The sequence below is a fragment of the Silene latifolia genome, chromosome 1, assembly GCF_048544455.1.
Source record: "Silene latifolia isolate original U9 population chromosome 1, ASM4854445v1, whole genome shotgun sequence".
In the NCBI taxonomy this organism is placed as follows: Eukaryota; Viridiplantae; Streptophyta; class Magnoliopsida; order Caryophyllales; family Caryophyllaceae; genus Silene; species Silene latifolia.
The window spans coordinates 82,378,826-82,402,516 of NC_133526.1; the positions used below are offsets into that span (position 1 = coordinate 82,378,826).

Below are 23,691 nucleotides of genomic sequence, written 5' to 3' on the forward strand. Positions count from 1 at the left end.
GCATTATAACAGTATTGCATTAGACTTAAATCATAACGATGAGAATGCTTATTATATTTTTCTTCTTTTCGCAGTGTAGAATACATTTTATTTTGATAACACTGTTACAACAAATGGCTGGAAATAACGAAATCCCAATGCCAAGTGCCACACTTGGACGCGTGTCCTGGCTGAAAGCTTTCATGGACCACATGAATCAGTTCACACGTCAGAAAAATGACGGGTCCAACTTTGCGGACTGGGAGGCATCATTGCGGAATGCTGCCATTGCTGACGGTAAGCTCAAGTACTTAATTGAGCCAATACCGGTAAACCTAGGCCCAATGCAGGAGTTAACGAGTCACTTGCCTATAGTGACTTTGTCATGGAAGCGGGTGCGATAAAAAACGTACTCATCTTTGCAATGGAAACCAATTTGCAGAGACGCTTCATTGCCCAAGGTGCAAACAAGATTTTCACCACGCTCACTAACGAGTTCTCAAAAGCACCGAGAATCGTTACTTATGATCATACCTGTCGCTTCTTTGATGTGAAACTCCAGAAGGGCCAACCGGTTAGCCCACACATTCTTAACATGATTGAGAATGTCGAGAAATTGGAGGCACTTGATTGCAAAATCAGTGAGAGCATAGTCATTGACCGTATGCTTCATTCACTTCATGATGGTTTTGCCCTATTCAGGGCAAATTACTACATGAATGACATGAAGAAAAGTCCTCATGAGCTACACTCACTTCTCGTACAGACCGAGAAGGATATGAAATTGAGTGGGAGCATGAAGCAAGATGTTCTCATGATTTCCAACAAGAATAAGGGTAAGGGCAAAGCTCCCGGCGACCTAAATGTAGGTAAGCCAAAGTTTAAGAAGCCAGGAAATGGTAAGAGTGGGCCTGGTGAGACTAGTGGCTCACAAGGCAAGGCAAAGAGCAAGGGCGGTGACATTGAGTGCCACCATTGTCGCAAGACTGGACATTGGAGGAGGAACTGTCCCGTGTACCGTGAGGACATAAAAGCAGGCCGCGTCACTCCTGTTGGTATGTCATCTTATATTCATATGATTGAGATTAACCATGCAAGTTTCTGAACTTGGTTACTTGATACTGGTTGTGGTTCTCATCTGTGTAATCATTTGCAGGGCCTAAGAAACATCAAACCCCTCGCAAAGGGTGATGTGGACCTGAGAGTTGGGAATGGAGCACGAGTTGCTGCAGTCTCAATGGGAACATATGTAATCCAGCTCCCTAGTGGTTTTGAGTTATATTTATATAATCACATTATATGTACCCAGTTTATCTATGAACATTATTTCTGATTCCGTACTCGATAAAGACGGTTTTGCATTTTCAATAAAGGATAATAGCTGTATTTTCTCTTTTAATGAAATGGTTTATGGCAAAGTAGTTTCCATGAATGGAATTTATATCTAAGATCAAACCACAGATGTATTATATGTGAATAATAAGAAAATAAAGGTTGGTGACAAAGATCAAACTTATCTATGGCATTGTCGAATGGGACACATAAATGAAAAATGTGTAAAGAAACTCGTCGAGAATGGGACTATTCCCGCATTCGATTTTTCTACATTTGGCACGTGTGAATCATGTCTCATTGGCAAAATGACTCGAATTTCCTTCATAGGTGTTGGAATGCGCGCTAGTGACCTATTAGGACTCATACATACTAATGTTTGTGGACCTATGTCAATTACCGCTAGAGATGGCTATAGATATTTTATCACTTTCACGGACGATTTGAGTAGATACGGATATGTCTACTTAATGAAGCATAAAAGTGAGTCCTTTGAGAAATTTAAGGAATACCAGAATAAGGTTGAGAACCAACGGGGTAGAAAGGTTAAAGCACTCCGTTCAGATCGGGGTGGCGAATATCTTTCAAATGAGTTTGATCAACACCTTAAAGACTGTGTAATCGTTTTACAGTTAACTCCACCTGGAACACCTCAATTAAATGGTGTGTCCGAACGGAGAAATCGAACATTACTTGATATGGTTCGATCTATGATGAGTCACACGGTAGTACCTGATTCATTATGGGGTTTTGCTCTTTTGTCAGCTGCTCTTATACTTAACCGAAGTCCGACTAAAGCTGTCGACAAGACTCCATATGAAATGTGGAGGGGAACGGTCCCCAACTTGTCCTTTATTCGGGTTTGGGGCTGCGAGGCTTATGTCAAGTCGAGACACGAGGATAAGCTTGGCCCGCGATCGGTCAAGACATACTTTATTGGTTATCCAAAAGGAATGTTTGGTCATTACTTCTATTCGCCTACCGAACATCGAGTTTTTGTTGCGGCTAGTGCGACGTTCTTAGAGGAAGTATTTCTCGAGAACAAGAAAAGTAATAGAACCTTCGAGCTTTCGGAGATTCAAGAACCAACAACCGAAGAACAGATGGAGGAAGTTGTTCCTCCAACTGTTGATACGGTTAATATTCCTCAGGAACCTAGGAGGTCGGGTAGAGTCTCTAATCCTCCGGACAGATACATTGGTATGGTCGAGGAGAGTGACGTTTTGCTCCTAGAGAGTAATGAACCCGCTACCTATAAACGTGCCATGACCGGTTCCGACTCAAAGCTATGGCTTGAAGCCATGCAATCCGAGATAGACTCCATGTATGAGAATGACGTATGGGATCTAGTTGATTTACCTAATAAGGTAAAACCTCTACAGTGCAAATGGCTTTACAAAATAAAGTGTTCTGTAGACGGGCAACCAGATACCTATAAGGCATGACTAGTGGAAAAAGGTTTCACTCAAGTGCACTGATTTCATTATGATGAAATTTTTGCACCCGTAGTTATGCTGCGTTCCATTCGGATAATCTTAGCGATTGCCGCTTTTCATGACTATGAAATTTGGCAAATGGATGTGAAAACCGCCTTCTTTAACAGTTATTTGGAGGAAGAGTTGTACATGGTACAACCCGAAGGTTTCATAGATCCTGAAAATCCTAAGAAAGTGTGCAAGCTTAAGCGTTCCATTTATGGACTTAAGCAAACTTCTCGGAGTTGGAATCATCGTTTCGACCAGGTGATAAAAGAGTATGGTTTCACTCGATCGGTCGAGGAACCATGCTTATATATCAAGCCGAGTGGGAGCAAGATTGTTTTCTGGATATTGTATGTCGATGACATACTCTTGATTGGGAATGACATTCCTCTCTTATCTTCGGTTAAAGGATGGTAGAAGAACCATTTCCAGATGAAAGATCTGGGTGAGGCACAACGCATATTGGGAATCCGTATCTATCGAGATAGATCACGACGGACGTTATCACTGAGTCAGGAGTCTTATTTGGATAAGATTCTTGAAAGGTTCAACATGACCAACTACAAGAAGGGGAACCTTCCAAAGACCTCTGGGATGCATTTGAGCAAGTCTCAGTCACCCACGACGCCTGAAGGGATCAAGCGCATGAGTCGTGTACTGACATCATTGAACGCTACAAAGTGAACTGAATTACATTATATTTGTTTTGGTCCGTAATCGCCTACATGAGCTGATAACTCTGGCTATTATATTGTGCAGTGGATTGATGGTGGGTTCAACGAGCTATAAGTCAAACAGTTGGCTGATCGATCACAGATGCGAGTTATAACGATACCTCGTAGGACAATAAATTGTGACAACGTAATGGAGTCCTAAATGTTTAAAAACATTCAGTGCCAGGTCGTGGATTGGACGTCCATTGTGTTTCTAGAGTCGATTCTTTTGACTATCGACTGTCTCTTGAGATTAAGGCAGTTTTTGGGTGACTTTGGTTTCTTTCTCATGGTCTGCCGTAACAGGAGGCTAAGCAGATTTTCTCTGGGTCATTACTGTGCTTATATCTGCAGGATTCGAGTTGAAGAAAATATCCAACCTTTATCAGGTTTAGTTATTTCTCAGGGCCACTCGAGGAGTTGTAACTGAAATGCATGGCCATGCTCGAATGATGATTCGTTTATCAGTTAAGTTACTCTCTAGTCGGGGAAACCACTCTTGATATTGATCACTTGTAAAATACGACCTTTGTGAATACGGATTTTGTAAATTGTTTTACATTGAGTGGGAGAAATTTTAGGATATGAGAATCGGTTATCGCACATACACTTGTGAGGACAACTGGGAGATTGTTGGAGCATGTGTCCTCCCCAATTAGTGTGATAACATTTATAAATCTCTTATAGGTTCACAAGGGTATACTTAGTAGTTTATCAGTTGATTAACGATTACCTAATAACGGTTGGCTTGATGGAAAGATTGACGTTATTATCATACTGATGGCGGTGATCAACTGGTCCCTAAAAGTCACACCTAAAGGATGTGTTTGAGAGATGTGATTATAGAAATGTAATCACATTGATGCCTAATATGACTAAAAGGTTAGTCTATATATTTGACTAAACAGTTAGTCAATGTGTTGATGAGAATACAATTAAATAATATTAGCTGAGACGAATTAACTGTCAATTCGTAAATTGAATATAATATGTTATATTTAATTAATGTATATAATGTTAGCTTGAACGAATTAAGATGTTAATTCGTAATTAAACGTAATCGGTTATATTTAATTAGCTAATTATAAATATGCGATATTTATAGTTAAAGTATATATTATACGATATTGTCATAATAAATTATTACGAGCATTAATAATAAATCGATTTGCGCAAGTTTGTTGTGTGTAGACTTATTAATACGGAATAAAATAAATGACAATTTATAAATATTACACTTTATATACATTTTGTAAAACTACCAAAATAAGAAGATTTAATCTCTTTATTTTTGGTAGGTGGAAAAACCGAAAATAAGAAGATAATTTTCTTATTTTTTCGGTTGTTAGACAAAAAAAAGGGAAGAAAATATCTCCCCCATTTTACTCTAACCTACACGGTTTTAAAGGGTGAAGGGAGACCATTTTCTTAACCTAAATTTTGACCTAACATTCTCTCATCAAAAAACCACAAAAAAACCCTAAATTAATTAGTGAATTTGGGGATCTCATTCTAGCAATTTGAGGGGCATTTCTCGGAGCATCTTGGGTGCAACGATTAGGCGAATATCATTTTGATATTGTTCTTAGGCCGAATTTGCAAGGACCAAAGGTTGAATCTTCATCCTCTACTATTTTGTTTATGCAATTTCATTTATGACTAGTTTTATAATCATAATTTCGTTATAATCCTTATAATTTAAAGGGAAGTATACCGATATTTCCTACAGCTTAACTGCGGAGTTCTGATGGGATCTGGTGCATTAGTGCTGGTATGATCGCACCCATACACTTTACTCACAAATTTCATTATATTACCTCATGTCTAGCCTTTTTTCAACATAAAACAAGTTTTCAATATCCCGTCACGTCCCCGTGTCTCCGAACGGTCGTAACTTGCTCCCGGCGAATCCGATTTGGGCAGATTTTTTTTTCAAACTTATTATCTCGACGAGATCTACGCATTTAACTCATTAAACCAAGAGAATTTGAAGGCAAAGTACCGTGAAAAAACGAAAAAAAAGAAAAAAAAAGGGGTGCAACACGAGGCATTCCCAGGAGGTCACCCATCCTAGTACTACTCTCGCCCAAGCACTCTTAACTGCGGAGTTCTGATGGGATCCGGTGTATTAGTGCTGGTATGATCGCACCCATACACTTTCCTCACAAATTTCATTATATTACCTCATCTCTAGCCTTTTTTTCAACATAAAACAAGTTTTCAATATCCCGTCACGTCTCCGTGTCTCCGAACGGTCGTATCTTGCGCCCGGAGAGTCCGATTGGGGCGATTTTTATCTACGCATTAAACTCATTAAACCAAGATAATTTAGAGGCAAAGTACCGTGAAAAAACGATAAAAAGAAAAAAAGGGTTGCAATACGAGGCCTTCCCAGGAGGTCACCCATCCTAGTACTACTCTCGCCCAAGCACTCTTAACAGCGGAGTTCTGATGGGATCCGGTGCATTAGTGCTGGTATGATCGCACCCATACACTTTCCTCAATAATTTCATTATATTACCTCATCTCTAGCCTTTTTTATACATAAAACGAGTTTTCAATATCCCGTCACGTCCCCGTGTCTCCGAACGGTCGTAATTTGCTCCCGGAGAGTCCGATTGGGGCGGATTTTTTTTTCAAACTTATTATCTCGACGAGATCTACGCGTTTAACTCATTAACCCCAGAGAATTTGGAGGCAAAGTACTGTGAAAAAACGAAAAAATGAAAAAAAAAGGGTGCAACACGAGGCCTTCCCGGAAGGTCACCCATCCTAGTACTACTCTCGCCCAAGCACGCTTAACTGCGGAGTTCTGATGGGATCCGGTGCATTAGTGCTGGTATGATCGCACCCATACACTTTCCTCACAAACTTCATTATATTACCTCATCTCTAGCTTTTTTTCCACATAAAACAAGTTTTCAATATACCGTCACGACTCCGTGTCTCCGAACGGTCGTAACTTGCTCCCGGAAAGTCCGATTGGGGCGAATTTTATCTACCCATTTAACTATTAAACCAAGAGAATTTGGAGGCAAAGTATCGTGAAAAAACGAAAAAAAGAAAAAAAGGGTTGCAACACGAGGCCTTCCCAGGAGGTCACCCATCCTAGTACTACTCTCGCCCAAGCACGCTTAACTGCGGAGTTCAGATGGGATCCGGTGCATTATTGCTGGTATGATCGCACCCATACACTTTCCTCACAAATTTCATTATATTACCTCATGTCTAGCCTTTTTTCAACATAAAACAAGTTTTCAATATCCCGTCACGTCCCCGTGTCTCCGAACGGTCGTAACTTGCTCCCCCGAGAATCCGATTTGGGCGATTTTTTTTTTCAAACTTATTATCTCGACGAGATCTACGCATTTAACTCATTAAGCCAAGAGAATTTGGAGGCATAGTACCGTGAAAAAACGAAAAAAAGAAAAAAAAGGGGTGCAACACGAGGCCTTCCCAGGAGGTCACCCATCCTAGTACTACTCTCGCCCAAGCACTCTTAACTGCGGAGTTCTGATGGGATCCAGTGCATTAGTTCTGCTATGATCGCACCCATACACTTTCCTCAAAGCTTCATTATATTACCTCATCTCTAGCCTTTTTTCAACATAAAACAAGTTTTCAATATCCCGTCACGTCCCCGTGTCTCTGAACGGTCGTAACTTACTCCCGGAGAGTCCGATTGGAGCGGATTTTTTTTCAAATTTATTATCTCGACGAGATCTACGTGTTTAACTCATTAAACCAAGAGAATTTGGAGGCAAAGCACAGTGAAATAACGTAAAAAAGAAAAAAAAGGGGTGCAACACGAGGCCTACCGAGGAAGTCACCCATCCTAGTACTACTCTCGCCCAAGCACGCTTAACTGCGGAGTTCTGATGGGATCCGGTGCATTAGTGCTGGTATGATCGCACCCATACACTTTCTTCACAAATTTCATTATATTACCTCATCTCTAGCCTTTTTTCAACATAAAACAAGTTGTCAATATCCCGTCACGTCCCCGTGTCTCCGAACAGTCGTAACTTGCTCCCGGAGAGTCCGATTGGGGCGGATTTTTTCTTCAAACCTATTATCTCGACGAGATCTACGCAATTAACTCATTAAACTAAGAGAATTTGGAGGCAAAGTACCATGAAAAAACGAAAAAAAGAAAAAAAGGGTGCAACACGAGGCCTTCCGAGGAGGCACCCATCCTAGTACTACTCTCGCCCAAGCACGCTTAACTGCGGAGTTCTGATGGGATCCGGTGCATTAGTGCTGGTATGATCGCACCCATACACTTTCCTCAAAAATTTCATTATATTACCTTATCTCTAGCCTTCTTTCATTATAAAACAAGTTTTCAATATCCCGTCACGTCCCTGTGTCTCTGAACGGTCGTAACTTGCTCCCGGAGAGTCCGATTGGGGCGGATTTTTTTTCAAATTTATTATCTCGACGAGATCTACGCGTTTAACTCATTAAACCAAGAGAATTTCGAGGCAAAGCACAGTGAAATAACGTAAAAAAAAAAAACAAAAGAAAAAACAAAGGGGTGCAACACGAGGCCTTCCCAGAAAGTCACCCATCCTAGTACTACTCTCGCCCAAGCACGCTTAACTGCGGAGTTCAGATGGGATCCGGTGCATTATTGCTGGTATGATCGCACCCATACACTTTCCTCACAAATTTCATTATATTACCTCATGTCTAGCCTTTTTTCAACATAAAACAAGTTTTCAATATCCCGTCACGTCCCCGTGTCTCCGAACGGTCGTAACTTGCTCCCGGAGAATCCGATTTGGGCAGATTTTTTTTCCAAACTTATTATCTCGACGAGATCTACGCATTTAACTCATTAAGCCAAGAGAATTTGGAGGCATAGTACCGTGAAAAAACGAAAAAAAGAAAAAAAAGGGGTGCAACACGAGGCCTTCCCAGGAGGTCACCCATCCTAGTACTACTCTCGCCCAAGCACTCTTAACTGCGGAGTTCTGATGGGATCCAGTGCATTAGTTCTGCTATGATCGCACCCATACACTTTCCTCACAAATTTCATTATATTACCTCATCTCTAGCCTTTTTTCAACATAAAACAAGTTTTCAATATCCCGTCACGTCCCCGTGTCTCTGAACGGTCGTAACTTACTCCCGGAGAGTCCGATTGGAGCGGATTTTTTTTCAAATTTATTATCTCGACGAGATCTACGTGTTTAACTCATTAAACCAAGAGAATTTGGAGGCAAAGCACAGTGAAATAACGTAAAAAAGAAAAAAAAAAAAAAGGTGCAACACGAGGCCTTCCGAGGAAGTCACCCATCCTAGTACTACTCTCGCCCAAGCACGCTTAACTGCGGAGTTCTGATGGGATCCGGTGCATTAGTGCTGGTATGATCGCACCCATACACTTTCTTCACAAATTTCATTATATTACCTCATCTCTAGCCTTTTTTCAACATAAAACAAGTTGTCAATATCCCGTCACGTCCCCGTGTCTCCGAACAACGAATTTGCTCCCTGAGAGTCCGATTGGGGCGGATTTTTTCTTCAAACCTATTATCTCGACGAGATCTACGCATTTAACTCATTAAACTAAGAGAATTTGGAGGCAAAGTACCATGAAAAAACGAAAAAAAGAAAAAAAGGGTGCAACACGAGGCCTTCCGAGGAGGCACCCATCCTAGTACTACTCTCGCCCAAGCACGCTTAACTGCAGAGTTCTGATGGGATCCGGTGCATTAGTGCTGGTATGATCGCACCCATACACTTTCCTCAAAAATTTCATTATATTACCTTATCTCTAGCCTTCTTTCATTATAAAACAAGTTTTCAATATCCCGTCACGTCCCCGTGTCTCTGAACGGTCGTAACTTGCTCCCGGAGAGTCCGATTGGGGCGGATTTTTTTTCAAATTTATTATCTCGACGAGATCTACGCGTTTAACTCATTAAACCAAGAGAATTTCGAGGCAAAGCACAGTGAAATAACGTAAAAAAAAAAAACAAAGGGGTGCAACACGAGGCCTTCCCAGAAAGTCACCCATCCTAGTACTACTCTCGCCCAAGCACGCTTAACTGCGGAGTTTTGATGGGATCCGGTGCATTAGTGCTGGTATGATCGCACGCATACACTTTCCTCACAAATTTCATTATATTACCTCATCTCTATCCTTTTTTCAACATAAAACAAGTTTTCAATATCCCGTCACGTCCCCGTGTCTCCGAACGGTCGTAACTTGCTCCCGGAGAGTCCGATTGGGGCGGATTTTTTTCAAATTTATTATCTCGACGAGATCTACGCGTTAAATGCATTAAACCAAAAGAATTTGGAGGCAAAGTACCGTGAAAAAACGAAAAAAAGAAATAAAGGGGTGCAACACGAGGCCTTCCGAGGAGGTCACCCATCCTAGTACTACTCTCGCCCAAGCATGCTTAACTGCGGAGTTCTGATGGGATCCAGTGCATTAGTGCTGCTATGATCGCACCCATACACTTTCCTCACAAATTTCATTATATTACCTCATCTCTAGCCTTTTTTCAACATAAAACAAGTTTTCAATATCCCGTCACGTCCCCGTGTCTCTGAACAGTCGTAACTTACTCCCGGAGAGTCCGATTGGAGCGGATTTTTTTTCAAATTTATTATCTCGACGAGATCTACGCGTTTAACTCATTAAACCAAGAGAATTTGGAGGCAAAGCACAGTGAAATAACGTAAAAAGAAAAAAAGGGGTGCAACACGAGGCCTACCGAGGAGGTCACCCATCCTAGTACTACTCTCGCCCAAGCACGCTTAACTGCGGAGTTCTGATGGGATCTGGTGCATTAGTGTTGGTATGATCGCACCCATACACTTTCTTTACAAATTTCATTATATTACCTCATCTCTAGCCTTTTTTCAACATAAAACAAGTTATCAATATCCCGTCACGTCCCCGTGTCTCCGAACGGTCGTAACTTGCTCCCGGAGAGTCCGATTGGGGCGGATTTTTTCTTCAAACTTATTATCTCGACGAGATCTACGCATTTAACTCATTAAACTAAGAGAATTTGGAGGCAAAGTACCATGAAAAAACGAAAAAAAGAAAAAAAGGGTGCAACACGAGGCCTTCCGAGGAGGCACCCATCCTAGTACTACTCTCGCCCAAGCACGCTTAACTGCGGAGTTCTGATGGTATCCGGTGCATTAGTGCTGGTATGATCGCACCCATACACTTTCCTCAAAAATTTCATTATATTACCTCATCTCTAGCCTTTTTTCATTATAAAACAAGTTTTCAATATCCCGTCACGTCCCCGTGTCTCTGAACGGTCGTAACTTGCTCCCGGAGAGTCCGATTGGGGCGGATTTTTTTTTCAAATTTATTATCTCGACGAGATCTACGCGTTTAACTCATTAAACGAAGAGAATTTCGAGGCAAAGCACAGTAAAATAACGTAAAAAAGAAAACAAAGGGGTGCAACACGAGGCCTTCCCAGGAAGTCACCCATCCTAGTACTACTCTCGCCCAAGCACGCTTAACTGCGGAGTTTTGATGGGATCCGGTGCATTAGTGCTGGTATGATCGCACCCATACACTTTCCTCACAAATTTCATTATATTACCTCATCTCTATCCTTTTTCAACATAAAACAAGTTTTCAATATCCTGTCACGTCCCCGTGTCTCCGAACGGTCGTAACTTGCTCCCGGAGAGTCCGATTGGGGCGGATTTTTTTCAAATTTATTATCTCTACGAGATCTACGCGTTAAATGCATTAAACCAAAAGAATTTGGAGGCAAAGTACCGTGAAAAAACGAAAAAAAGAAAAAAAGGGGTGCAACACGAGGCCTTCCGAGGAGGTCACCCATCCTAGTACTACTCTCGCCCAAGCACGCTTAACTGTGGAGTTCTGATGTGATCCGGTGCATTAGTGCTGGTATGATCGCACCCATACACTTTCCTCACAAATTTCATTATATTACCTCATCTCTAGCCTTTTTTCAACATAAAACAAGTTTTCAATATCCCGTCACGTCCCCTTGTCTCCGAACGGTCGTACATATAATTCATTAATAATCCGTCACCTTTTTAATTTCCGACTTAAATCCCTTATAATTCATATTTGCGGATTTTCATTATTAAAATCAAATCCGGGTTTTGGAGATTCGATTCATCAATATCAAGTCTCTGAAATTCATGTTTTGTATATTTTCGTTTGTTTATTATCATTATCATCATTTAGTTGAACATTAATAACCTAGTTAATTTGTTTTAATTTGTTTATTTGTAATTAACCTTTTAATCTTGCAATTAGTTTGTTCTAATTAATTTTATCTCGTGTTCTATTGTTTTTATGACTAATTTGCATGTAAATAATTTTTTAAATCATTTCTACCCGAGTCAAATATCAATAATCGAGCATTTAATTCAACAATGAATATCAATGATATGCAATTCCGGCTTCACATCCAGAATTCACCTCAGGAACAGACGCAGTGAGCACTGCGCCTCTTCCAAAGGACGCAGCTCTGCTGCGCCTGTTCCGAGTTGAATTCTGCCCATGAACTTCCGTTGTTGCTTTGACCTAGTTATTAGCTTACGTATTAATTAACTATTACTCGTATTATCGCCTAATAATCTGTTCGTTTATTTATTTTCTCTTTTCTTTTCTCAAATCATCCGTTTTAAGTGTATTTTCGACGTAAATCAAGTAACCCGTTGTAATTAATTTTCTTTATTTTTATTGTATTCTTTATTTATTGTTTGTATGCTCTCACATGCAATTAACCTAAATTTCTACCTCGACATTAATGCATGTTAAATTATGTGTTTATCGACTTAGTTAATTCTCACATGCTAGGATTAATCTAATGGATGTTGCATTGCATGCATATATGTTGGGGCTGGTGTCGTCTACAGTTAGTGCAATAACATTTAAATCTCTAAAAGGATCAAAGGGTATACTTTTGTATTATTATCAGTTGGTCCACGTTTATCAATAACAGTTGGCTTGCTAGATAAGTTTGACGTTATTGTCATACAGATGGCGGTGATCAACTGGTCCCTAAAAGTCACACCTATAGGATACGTTTGAGAGATGTGACGGTATGAAAATACAGTCATGTTGATGCCTGATATGACTAAGCAGTTAGTCGAGTTATTGACTAATAATTAGTCAAACGCGATATTGAGATATTTTATTTAATACGGATTAAATAATAATGGCTAAGGCGAATTAAACAGTTAATTCGTAAATTAAATATAAACGATTATGTTTGATTAATGTATATTGAATAAATTAATTATACAATATTGTCATTATCGGACATGTATTATTATATCGACTAATTCATGTTACTAGACGATATTTTAATAACCGATAACCGATGACGATTTATAATTAAACCCGTCATATACATTTTAGCGGAATTAATCAGACCACGAGTTAAAAATGAGGAGGAAGTGGAAAGCCCACTCCCTCCCCATGTACACGGTTTGGACCGAGAGGAACAAAAGGGGAGTTTCTCTCCTTTTGTAACCTAATCATTCATTTGCAAAAAAAAAATATTAGGGTTTCAGAGCAATTTTCTCTGAAATTTCTAGATCTTACATCGGAAAAACTCACAACAACTCTCTCAATATTGCAAGTCAATTAGAGAGTATTTCTAGCACAAGGGGCATAGTCTCAGACGGTCTTGGGTGCAACGATTAGGAGGAAATCTACGTTGATTTCTATCTTAGGCCGAATTCTCAAGGACCCGAGGTTAATTCTTGTGCTTTATCGTTTTCTCTTGTATTTTTGTTTTATGACAATAATCACATGTTAAATTTTGCGTTATAGTCCTAAAATTAAAGGTTTTTATACGGATATTACCTCTCAAGTGGTATCAGAGCGAGGCCACGTAAATTTTTCTTTGTGATTTTCATAAAACGATTTGAAACGATCTTGCTTTGCATAAAAAAACCGTGCGGCCATATGTGTATCACGGCTGTTTTATTTTTTTGTAAACCGTGCCATGTATACACGGTTATTGTTGTCGTTTTGTTTTTGCATATTGCTATTTTACACGATCATTATAGCGGTATGTTAAAGTTTTGTCAATTGTTGATTTAATTTTTATAAGGATTAGGTCTAAATTGCCATTGATTTTGCTTTGTCAAATCTTTTTCACGAGGGTTTTAATTTTCAGAATCGTTTTGCTTTCGATCGAGTGGTTTAGTACTTGATCGAGTGTTTTTCTGTCTTGTTTTTACTCGATCGAGTACATGCTATACTCGATCGACCAATTTTAAAACCCTAACTGTTCGATCGAGAAGTCCTCGTACTCGATCGAACAGCTTTCCTAATAAAAGTACTCGATCGACCTTGAGTTCAGTCGATCGAGCACTTTCTGTTTGGCAAACCTCTCGATCGACTGGCAGTATCAGTCGATCGAGTCCTTTTTGTTTTGGCAGCGCTGAAAAATTTATTTTTCGTGTTTTATTTTTTTCGGCCATAACAAATGCACAATACGGATTTTGTGCATTCGCTTGATAGTGAAACGGTTCACTCACGTACCATTTAGTTATTTTAAAGCGATTTAAAGTAACGGATTGTAATGAATTAAAATTAAGTTGATTAAAGCGGTTTTGTCACATAATTTTAATCATTAAAGGTGGTTTGGATAAATTTAACATAATTACGGAATTATGTCACGAATAAATTTTATTTTAGTTGATGCATTTTATTTATCGTTATTTTGAATGCCTTGAATGCTTTTAATTACGTATTTAATTATTTTGCAAACGATTGTAACTTAGTGTGGCCTTAGTAGAACATGTTACCGTAATGATGGAACACGGTCTTGGTTGTATTTTGAGATCTTGAATCTCCGTTTTGGTTTTTCCCTTGTAATTACAGTTTTTATTTAGAATGTAAATAGGTTTATATTTTGTAAATTTTAATTGTAATTTTGAGAAGACCAAAGATGGAGATCGGATGCTCACTCCCGCTACATGAACAAAGATGGAACATCAAGACAAGCTTCTCGGGTCCAACGGTGGATTCCAAAGTTGTATTATGTTCTTTTTACTAGGATAGGCCACACTAGGACTTTTATTTACGTTTTGCATTCTTTTATTTATTTTATCGTAACGATAGATTGCATCGTATTCCGCCTAAAACCAAACCACCTAATTATTGCATGAAAACTGACTCATATAGAGGTCACGCGTTAGTTTTCTTTGATATACAGATATCACATGTTTTTATTGAAAGCCATCACCTAAGTTAATTCATTCACGTAATGCTAGTTTTTCGTTCACTTAAAATGAATTAAAACTAAGTTGATGGGATCTTCCTCGTATAAACAAAAATTGAGAACAGTCTTTATAGGTCAAACTCCAATGAATCCCTTCTTCGTCGGTAGGCATAATATGACCCCTTCTACGTCGGGTAAGTTGGAACTGATTGCCCTATTTTATCTCAACACTATGGTCACTCGCACGATCCTGTGATTATGGTGGACTATAGATAGGATTTACGAAAATCTATCGACCAAGAGTTCTAACGATAGAACTAGCTAAACAGTTAGCTTATCAATTTACGGAAATTGAGTCTTAGGATCACTTGTATTATTCTTGAGGGAGATCAATTATGCAAGTGCAATGAGTCTACACGATTAAAATGAATTTTAAATAGACTTAAATCACCTCGATGAGTTGCTTATTTCGTTTTGTTTTTCCTTTCTTTTTCAGTGTAGATCACGATCACTTAAACTCGCTAATAACAAAATGGTTGGCGTGGCTTGACGACCCAATGCCAAGTGCCACATTGGACCGTGAGTCCTGGCTTCGGATCTTCATGAATCGGATGAATCGCCTACTCGATCAAGAATGATGGATCAAACTTCGCGGACGGGAGGCGGCATTACGGAATGCTGCCGCTGACGACGGAAGCTCAAATATCCGACGAGCCCATCCCCGTCAAACCCAGGCCCCACGGCTGGAGCTAACGAGATCGCAAAGTATAACGATTTCGTCATGGAAGCGGGTGCGATTAAAAACGTACTCATTTTTGCAATGGAATCCAATTTGCAGAAACGCTTCATAGCCCAAGGTGCAAACAAGATTTTCACCACGCTCACTAAGGAATTCTCGAAAGCACCGAGAATCGTGACCTATGAGAATACCACTCGCTTCTTTGATGCGGGACTCCGAGAAGCCAACCGGTTAGCCCACACATTCTCAAAGATGATTGAGAATGTCGAGAAACTGGAGGCGCTTGATTGTAAAATAGGCGAGAACATCGTGATTGACCGCATGCTTCATTCACTCCACGATGGTTTTGCGCTCTTTAGAGCGAATTACTATATGAATGATTTGAAGAAAAGTCCTCATGAACTACACTCCCTTCTCGTATGCACCGAGAAGGACATGAAGTTCAGTGGGAGCTTGAAACAGGATGTTCTCGTTGTGTCAAACAAGGGCAAGGGTAAGGGCAAAGCTCAGGCAGACCTAGCGGTAGGTAAACCGAAGTTTAAGAAGTCGGGATCAGGTAAGAGTGGGCCTGGTGAGGCAAGCAACTCATCAGGCGCGACAAAGAGAAAGACCGAAAACATGGAATGCCATCACTGCCACAAGACTGGGCATTGGAGGCGTACATGTCCTGTTTACCATGAGGACATAAAAGCAGGTCGCGTTAAACCTGTTGGTATGTCTTCTTCCTCTTCTACTTTTATTCATATGATTGAGATTAACCACGCAAGTTACGGAACTTGGGTACTAGATACTGGTTGTGGTTCTCATCTGTGTAATCATGTGCAGGGGCTCCGAAACATCGAACCCCTCGTAAAGGGTGAGGTGGACCTGCGTGTCGGGAATGGAGCACGAGTGGCTGCCGTCTCGAGGGGAACATACGTGATCCAGCTTCCTAGCGGATTTGAGTTATTTTTATATAACTGCTATTATGTACCCAGTCTTTCTAAAAACATTATTTCAGTTTCTGCACTTGACAAACTTGGTTTTCATTTGTAATAGAGAATAATACTTGCATTTTCTCATTACACGATATGATTTATGGCAAGGCAGTCTCCATGAACGGAATTTATGTTTTAGATCAGACCACCGAAATATTACACGTAATGAATAAGAAGTTAAAGGTTGGTGACAAAGATCAAATGTATCTATGGCACTGCCGTATGGAACACATTAATGAGAAACGCGTAAAACAGCTCATAAAGAATGGAGCTATCTCGGCCTTTGATTTTCAATCATTTGGCACGTGTGAATCATGTCTCATTGGTAAGATGACTCGAATTTCCTTCAAAGGTATTGGAATGCGCGCTGGTGACCTATTAGGACTCATACATACGGATGTGTGTGGACCTATGTCAATCACCGCACGAGAAGGCTATAGGTATTTCATCACTTTCACGGATGATTTAAGTAGATATGGCTATGTCTACTTAATGAAGCACAAAAGTGAATCCTTTGAGAAATTCAAGGAATACCAGAATCGGGTCCAGAACCTACTGGGTAGAAAGATTAAAACACTGCGCTCAGACCGGGGTGGCGAGTATCTTTCTCACGAGTTTGATCAACACCTCAAAGACCGTGGGATTGCCTTACAGGTAACTCCACCTGGAACACCTCAGTTTAATGGTGTGTCCGAACGGAGAAATCGAACACTACTTGATATGGTTCGATCCATGATGAGTCACACCGTGTTGCCCGACTCATTGTGGGGTTATGCTCTTCTGTCACCGCTGCTCTAATACTTAACCAAGTCCGTCTAAAGTCAAGTGAAAAGACTCCATATGAACTATGGAAGGGAACGGTCCCTAACTTGTCCTTTATACGGGTTTGGGGCTGCGAGGCTTATGTCAAGTGGAGACACGAGGATAAGCTCGGCCCGCGATCGGTCAAGACATACTTTATAGGTTATCCTAAAGGAACACTTGGTCATTACTTTTATTCGCCAACCGAACAACGTGTATTTGTTGCGGCTAGTGCGACATTCTTAGAGAAGGAATTTCTCGAGAATGCAAAGAGTGATAGAACCTTCGAGCTGTCGGAGGTTCCAGAACCAAATACCGAGCAACCATTGGAGGAACCAATTCCTTCAATCCCGGCTACGGTGAATATTACTGAGGAACCTAGGTGGTCGAGAAGAGTCTCTATTCCTCCGGACAGATACATTGGTATGGTCGAGGAACATGACATAGATGATATTCTACTCTTAACGAGTAGTGAACCCGCAACCTATAAAGGTGCCATGACTAGTTCTGACTCAAAGCTATGGCTTGAGGCCATGCAATCCGAGATGGACTCTATGTATGAGAACAACGTATGGGATCTTGTTGACTTGCCTGCTAAGGTTCGTCCCCTTCAATGCAAATGGCTTTACAAGATAAAGCATTCTGTGGAAGGTCAACAAGATATCTATAAAGCACGACTAGTTGCTAAAGGTTTCACCCAAGTGCCAGGTTTGCACTACGATGAAATTTTTGCACCCGTAGTCATGCTGCGTTCCATTCGGATTATCTTAGCGATTGCCGCTTTTCATGACTATGAAATTTGGCAGATGGATGTGAAAACCGCCTTCTTAAACGGTTTTTTGGAGGAAGAGTTGTACATGGTACAACCCGAAGGTTTCATTGATCCTGAACATCCAAAGAAAGTGTGCAAGCTTAAGCGTTCCATTTATGGACTTAAGCAAGCTTCTAGGAGTTGGAATCATCGTTTCGACCAAGTGATAAAAGAAAATGGATTTACTCGATCGGTCGAGGAACCATGTCTATATATCAAGTCGAGTGGGAGCAAGATTGTCTTCCTAATATTGTATGTCGATGACATACTCCTGATTGGGAATGACATACCTCTCTTAACTTCGGTAAAAGTATGGTTGAAGAACCATTTCCAGATGAAAGATCTGGGTGAGGCACAAAGAATTTTGGGCATCCGTATCTATCGAGATAGATCACGTCGGATGTTATCTCTCAGTCAGGAGTCTTATATAGACAAGATACTAGAGAGATTCAGGATGACTAACTCCAAGAAGGGGTTTCTTCCTATGGCTCCAGGGGGTGCATTTGAGCAAGTCTCGTGCACCGGAGACACCGGAAGAGAAAGAGCGCATGACACGGATTCGTTATGCCTCGGCTATAGGATCAATCATGTATGCCATGATATGCACACGTCCGGACGTGGCATATGCATTGAGTATGACAAGTCGATTCCAACAGCATCCAGGTGAATCACATTGGATGGCTGTCAAGAACATTCTTAAGTACCTACGGAGGACTAAAGATTGGGCATTGACTTATGGAGGCGAACAAAAGCTATGCGCAACCGGTTACGCAGATGCTAGCTTCCAAACGGATCGAGATGACTCAAAATCTCAGTCTGGATTCGTTTTTACTCTTAATGGCGCTCTAGTCAGCTGGAAGAGTTCCAAACAAAGTGTTACAGCAGATTCTACGACTGAGTCCGAGTACTATGCCGCGTCTGAAGCTGCAAAGGAAGCGATATGGATGCGTCAATTCTTACAAGGACTATCCGTAGTGCCTAGTTCGAATGACCCGATCACCATCAATTGCGACAATAGAGGTGCCATCTTCCAAGCTAAGGAGCCTAAGTCTAGCAACAAATCTAGACATGTACAACGGAAAGCTCATCTAGTCCGAGATTTTGTGGAGCAAAAGGAAGTAGTGATAGAAAAGATTGCTACAGATGATAACATAGCAGATCCTCTCACTAAACCATTACGACAAGATAAGCATGAAGGGCATGTTAATTCCATGGGAATTAAACGTGTTCCTGAGTTGTAGTACTCTTTTTATGGATTAGATTCATTCTCTTTTGTACTCTATACGACATCATCGTTTTGATATTTATATATTCTGTTTTTCATGTGGATTTGTACGACAATTTTGAACACCACAAAGTGAACTGAACAAACATTATATTTTTGGTCCTTAATTGCCCACGTGAGCTGATAACTCTGGCAATTATTTTATGACGTTGGTTGATGGCGGGTTCAACGAGCCATAAGTCAAAAGGTTGACTGACCAATCATAGAGGCGATTTATACGGATATCTCGTAGGACACAATTGTGACATCGACGTGGAGTCCTAAATGTTTTATAACATTCGGTGCCAGGTCGTGGATAGGACCTCCATGGTGATCCTAAGAGTCGATTCTTTTGACTATCGACTGTCTCTTGAGACTAAGGCAGATTTTGGGTGACTTTGGTTTCTTTCTCACGGTCATCCGTAACAGGGGGCCAAGTAGATTTTTTCTGGGTCATTTCATGCTGTGCTTAGATCGGAAGGAGTCGAGTTGAAGGAAATATTCAGCCTTTATCGTACTCGATATTTCTCGGGGCCACTCGAGGAGTCAGAATCGAAATGCATGGCCATGCTCGAATACGAATTCGTTTTATCAGTTGAGTTACTCTCTAGTCGGGGAAACCACTCTTGATACAGATCGATTGTAAAATACGACCTTTGCGGATCCGGATCTGCAAATTGTTTTACATTGAGTGGGAGAAATTTTAAATGAATATGAGAATCGGTTATCGCACATACACTTGTACGGACAAGTGGGAGTTTGTTGGAGACGTGTCCTCCAGTTAGTGCGGATAACGTTATTACACATACACTTGTACGGACAAGTGGGAGCTTGTTGGGGCTGGTGTCCTCTACAGTTAGTGCAATAACATTTAAATCTCTAAAAGGATCAAAGGGTATACTTTTGTATTATTATCAGTTGGTCCACGTTTATCAATAACGGTTGGCTTGCTAGATAAGTTTGACGTTATTGTCATATAGATGGCGGTGATCAACTGGTCCATAAAAGTCACACCTATAGGATACGTTTGAGAGATGTGACGGTATGAAAATACAGTCATGTTGATGCCTGATATGACTAAGCAGTTAGTCGGAGTTATTGACTAATAATTAGTCAAACGCGATGTTGAGATATTTTATTTAATACGGATTAAATAATAATGGCTAAGGCGAATTAAACAGTTAATTCGTAAATTAAATATAAACGATTATGTTTGATTAATGTATATTGAATAAACTAATTATACAATAATGTCATTATCGGACATGTATTATTATATCGACTAATTCATGTTACTAGACGATATTTTAATAACCGATAACCGATGACGATTTATAATTAAACCCGTCATATACATTTTAGCGGAATTAATCGGACCACGAGTTAAAAATGAGGAGGAAGTGGAAAGCCCACTCCCTCCCCATGTACACGGTTTGGACCGAGAGGAACAAAAGGGGAGTTTCTCTCCTTTTGTAACCTAATCATTCATTTGCAAAAAAAAAAAATATTAGGGTTTCAGAGCAATTTTCTCTGAAATTTCTAGATCTCACATCGGAAAAACTCACAACAACTCTCTCAATATTGCAAGTCAATTAGAGAGTATTTCTAGCACAAGGGGCATAGTCTCAGACGGTCTTGGGTGCAACGATTAGGAGAAAATCTACGTTGATTTCTATCTTAGGCCGAATTCTCAAGGACCCGAGGTTAATTCTTGTGCTTTATCGTTTTCTCTTGTATTTTTGTTTTATGACAATAATCACATGTTAAATTTTGCGTTATAGTCCTAAAATTAAAGGGTTTTATACGGATATTATCCCTCAATATAACCGACAACATATCAAGTATAGACGATTTTCCCTAATCATTAGTAAAGGCCGCTATTGAGGCGGGCGGGATTAGGTGTTCGATAAAAAGAGCTTCCTAATACGTACCCTCACCCCTTACTCCAGATCTCTGTGAACATCCGTGTTCATTAGCATCCATGAGAGTCATTCTAGACATAGAATGCTAAGGGTAACGAGTTCTTAGTGTCTATGTCATTACTTTGTGTCTTGACATGACGCGAAATATTCGAACGGTTTCCAATTTTCCACAATAAATTGGTGGCGACTCCACAAATGCAAAAGCTTGTTTTCTCAAGCGAACCCCGTGGGCCCGCGTCCACAGTTTGGCGACTCCGCTGGGGATTAATGCACTTACGTGTTGCCAAGGGGCAAACTTGAACAAGGCTAGGGAATAGTTTATATGAGACAGTTGTCGGTTTTCATAACTCGATCTTCCTAGATCGTTTTATTCGGCCTTCCTCGACCCAACCCAACCCATTCGACCAATCGTCCCGTCTAGACGGTCCAAATTCTTATCTGGGCCTAAGGATGGATAGTGATTGACGTCAACCATTCTATGATGCTTACTCCTGTTTGTATCAAGGGCTTTCACTACTCGAGGAAATGTACTAGGAATTGGCCTTACTCTTGTTTGGTACGAGCCTCTTCACAGACCCCGGGTTTGATTGTTCGGTATGGCAACCCACCCTTTAAACCAAAACCCTTTTAAATGCACTCAGCATCCCGTTATAATGCCTGTATAAATGCTTGTATTATATGTGATCACCATTTTCTAAACGAAACCATGACGAATTTTGTAAAATCAAAGCCTCTTCTAAAAAATGTAAATTTTTCGAAAAAGGCCAATATTAGCGCAAAACTAGTCGAAACTCTGTCCAATTATCGAGTTAAAATTCGGGCCTCAAAGCCCATTTCAAAACCTCACTTCGAGTCCACTCCTACAACTACACTATAGTTGACTAGGACCAACATTTCCAAACTTTGTCATTTCTTCAAACCTCAGTTGACACAAGTGGCACACTCCCACTTCACGAGTCAAACCTTTTGTTTGAGTAAGTGTGCTAGAATGGTCGATCGTGTTTTGATTCGTCGTCGATCTCTTATCCAGTTTCCAAGATGCCTGGAACTAGTCACTTAAATGTCATTGGACAACCACCAAATTATAATGATCTAATCCTAGCTGCGCTCGCTCGTCTCCAAACAAGTCAAGAACAAGCTTATGAACACCTTAATGCCATCGAAGGCCGAATTATTGCTGTAGAAACTAGGTTGCCTCCTGGAGAAAATGAAGTGCCTCATGAATTTGCGAATGATTTCGTGAATGACAACCCTTCACCTTATGTGGGAGCACAAGAAGTCAACCCTCCCGTAGGTTTGACTGAAGCTGAAAGACGACTCCAATACTTGGAGGAACAACTGATGTACCTCAAAGGGGATGATATCTATAGGGAAAACAATCGCAAGTATGAGGCCGTGAGTTCCAAATTGCCAACCAACTTCAACATGACGGATATCACGAAATTCAAGGGGCATGAAAACCCTTTGAATCATATCCGTGCTTTCAAGGATTACATGTCTATCAAAGGCATCAAACCCGAGATGTTCTTAAGGATCTTTCCTTCATCTCTTGATACCACCCGAAGCAATGGTTCTATTCCCTAGAGCACAAGAAGATTGCCACTTGGGATAACGCCACAATTGAGTTCGCTAAGCAATATCCGAATAATGCTGAGATCCAAGTCAATATGCGCACTTTAGAGGTTCTTACCCAAAATGATAAAGAAGGTTTCACCGACTTCCTAAGTAGGTGGAGGAAGACTAGTACCCAACTTGTCGAGCGTCCAGATGAAGCTACCCTCGTGGAAAAATTTGTGGACAACTTGAAACCTATTTATGCAAGTCATTTGAGGTACCAAAACATTAAAACCTTCATGGACTTAACTATACTAGGAACGAGAATTGAGGATGACATCCGTAAAGGACTCTTGTTCAAAACGGTAGGTCGTGGATATCAAAGCTCAACAAGTCGTTCTTACGGCTCTACTAGCAAGACTGATGAGGTTAACCTTCGCGAACCATCAAAGAAGTGTGGAAAATATCGGTATATTTCATCAAGAAAATTTGGATTATAACGAAATTATGAAATATGAAATTGCTAGTCATAAACGAATTGTATAAACAAAATAATAAAGATTAGAATTAACCTTCACTCTGCAATTTGGCCTAAGAACAAATATCGAGATCGATATTCTCCTAATCGTTGCACCCAAAATGCTCCGAGAAATGCCTTTCTTTTGCTAGAATAAGAACCCTTATTTCTAATTTATTTTTAGGGTTTTTCTGATGAGAGTCATTAGGTCAAAAAAACAAGTGAGAAAAATAATCCCCCTCTCTCTCCTTATAACCGAGTAACAAGAGGAGAAAAGAGAGGAATATTTTTTTCTTATTTTTCTCCTTTCTTTGAATGATTGTAACAACCCAAAAAATAAGAAGAAAATCTTCTTATTTTAGGTTGTTATCATATTTGTATAAAATGTGTATAATTA

General features: G+C 40.3%; 17 non-coding genes across 17 annotated transcripts; all 17 read right to left on the minus strand.

Annotated features, from left to right (window-relative positions):
* Positions 1-5,537: 5,537 nt before the first annotated feature.
* On the minus strand, positions 5,538-5,656 carry LOC141617768 (5S ribosomal RNA). Its single transcript, XR_012531204.1, has one exon. It is a non-coding gene; the product is annotated as a 5S ribosomal RNA (ribosomal RNA).
* A 219-nt stretch (positions 5,657-5,875) lies between these two features.
* On the minus strand, positions 5,876-5,994 carry LOC141618001 (5S ribosomal RNA). Its single transcript, XR_012531272.1, has one exon. It is a non-coding gene; the product is annotated as a 5S ribosomal RNA (ribosomal RNA).
* Positions 5,995-6,239: 245 nt separating this feature from the next.
* Positions 6,240-6,358, minus strand: LOC141623858 (5S ribosomal RNA). Its single transcript, XR_012533685.1, has one exon. It is a non-coding gene; the product is annotated as a 5S ribosomal RNA (ribosomal RNA).
* A 217-nt stretch (positions 6,359-6,575) lies between these two features.
* On the minus strand, positions 6,576-6,694 carry LOC141618573 (5S ribosomal RNA). Its single transcript, XR_012531433.1, has one exon. It is a non-coding gene; the product is annotated as a 5S ribosomal RNA (ribosomal RNA).
* Positions 6,695-6,940: 246 nt separating this feature from the next.
* Positions 6,941-7,059, minus strand: LOC141620539 (5S ribosomal RNA). The gene has a single exon (XR_012531988.1). It is a non-coding gene; the product is annotated as a 5S ribosomal RNA (ribosomal RNA).
* A 243-nt stretch (positions 7,060-7,302) lies between these two features.
* LOC141620393 (5S ribosomal RNA) lies at positions 7,303-7,421 on the minus strand. The gene has a single exon (XR_012531954.1). It is a non-coding gene; the product is annotated as a 5S ribosomal RNA (ribosomal RNA).
* Positions 7,422-7,664: 243 nt separating this feature from the next.
* Positions 7,665-7,782, minus strand: LOC141621146 (5S ribosomal RNA). Its single transcript, XR_012532115.1, has one exon. It is a non-coding gene; the product is annotated as a 5S ribosomal RNA (ribosomal RNA).
* Positions 7,783-8,039: 257 nt separating this feature from the next.
* Positions 8,040-8,158, minus strand: LOC141619420 (5S ribosomal RNA). The gene has a single exon (XR_012531701.1). It is a non-coding gene; the product is annotated as a 5S ribosomal RNA (ribosomal RNA).
* A 245-nt stretch (positions 8,159-8,403) lies between these two features.
* Positions 8,404-8,522, minus strand: LOC141620589 (5S ribosomal RNA). Its single transcript, XR_012531999.1, has one exon. It is a non-coding gene; the product is annotated as a 5S ribosomal RNA (ribosomal RNA).
* A 248-nt stretch (positions 8,523-8,770) lies between these two features.
* On the minus strand, positions 8,771-8,889 carry LOC141619597 (5S ribosomal RNA). The gene has a single exon (XR_012531761.1). It is a non-coding gene; the product is annotated as a 5S ribosomal RNA (ribosomal RNA).
* Positions 8,890-9,130: 241 nt separating this feature from the next.
* On the minus strand, positions 9,131-9,248 carry LOC141623008 (5S ribosomal RNA). The gene has a single exon (XR_012533164.1). It is a non-coding gene; the product is annotated as a 5S ribosomal RNA (ribosomal RNA).
* A 245-nt stretch (positions 9,249-9,493) lies between these two features.
* Positions 9,494-9,612, minus strand: LOC141622168 (5S ribosomal RNA). Its single transcript, XR_012532889.1, has one exon. It is a non-coding gene; the product is annotated as a 5S ribosomal RNA (ribosomal RNA).
* A 242-nt stretch (positions 9,613-9,854) lies between these two features.
* On the minus strand, positions 9,855-9,973 carry LOC141623015 (5S ribosomal RNA). Its single transcript, XR_012533165.1, has one exon. It is a non-coding gene; the product is annotated as a 5S ribosomal RNA (ribosomal RNA).
* A 242-nt stretch (positions 9,974-10,215) lies between these two features.
* LOC141623075 (5S ribosomal RNA) lies at positions 10,216-10,334 on the minus strand. The gene has a single exon (XR_012533190.1). It is a non-coding gene; the product is annotated as a 5S ribosomal RNA (ribosomal RNA).
* Positions 10,335-10,577: 243 nt separating this feature from the next.
* On the minus strand, positions 10,578-10,695 carry LOC141623210 (5S ribosomal RNA). Its single transcript, XR_012533259.1, has one exon. It is a non-coding gene; the product is annotated as a 5S ribosomal RNA (ribosomal RNA).
* Positions 10,696-10,940: 245 nt separating this feature from the next.
* LOC141619269 (5S ribosomal RNA) lies at positions 10,941-11,059 on the minus strand. Its single transcript, XR_012531648.1, has one exon. It is a non-coding gene; the product is annotated as a 5S ribosomal RNA (ribosomal RNA).
* Positions 11,060-11,300: 241 nt separating this feature from the next.
* On the minus strand, positions 11,301-11,419 carry LOC141619818 (5S ribosomal RNA). Its single transcript, XR_012531815.1, has one exon. It is a non-coding gene; the product is annotated as a 5S ribosomal RNA (ribosomal RNA).
* Positions 11,420-23,691: the final 12,272 nt, after the last annotated feature.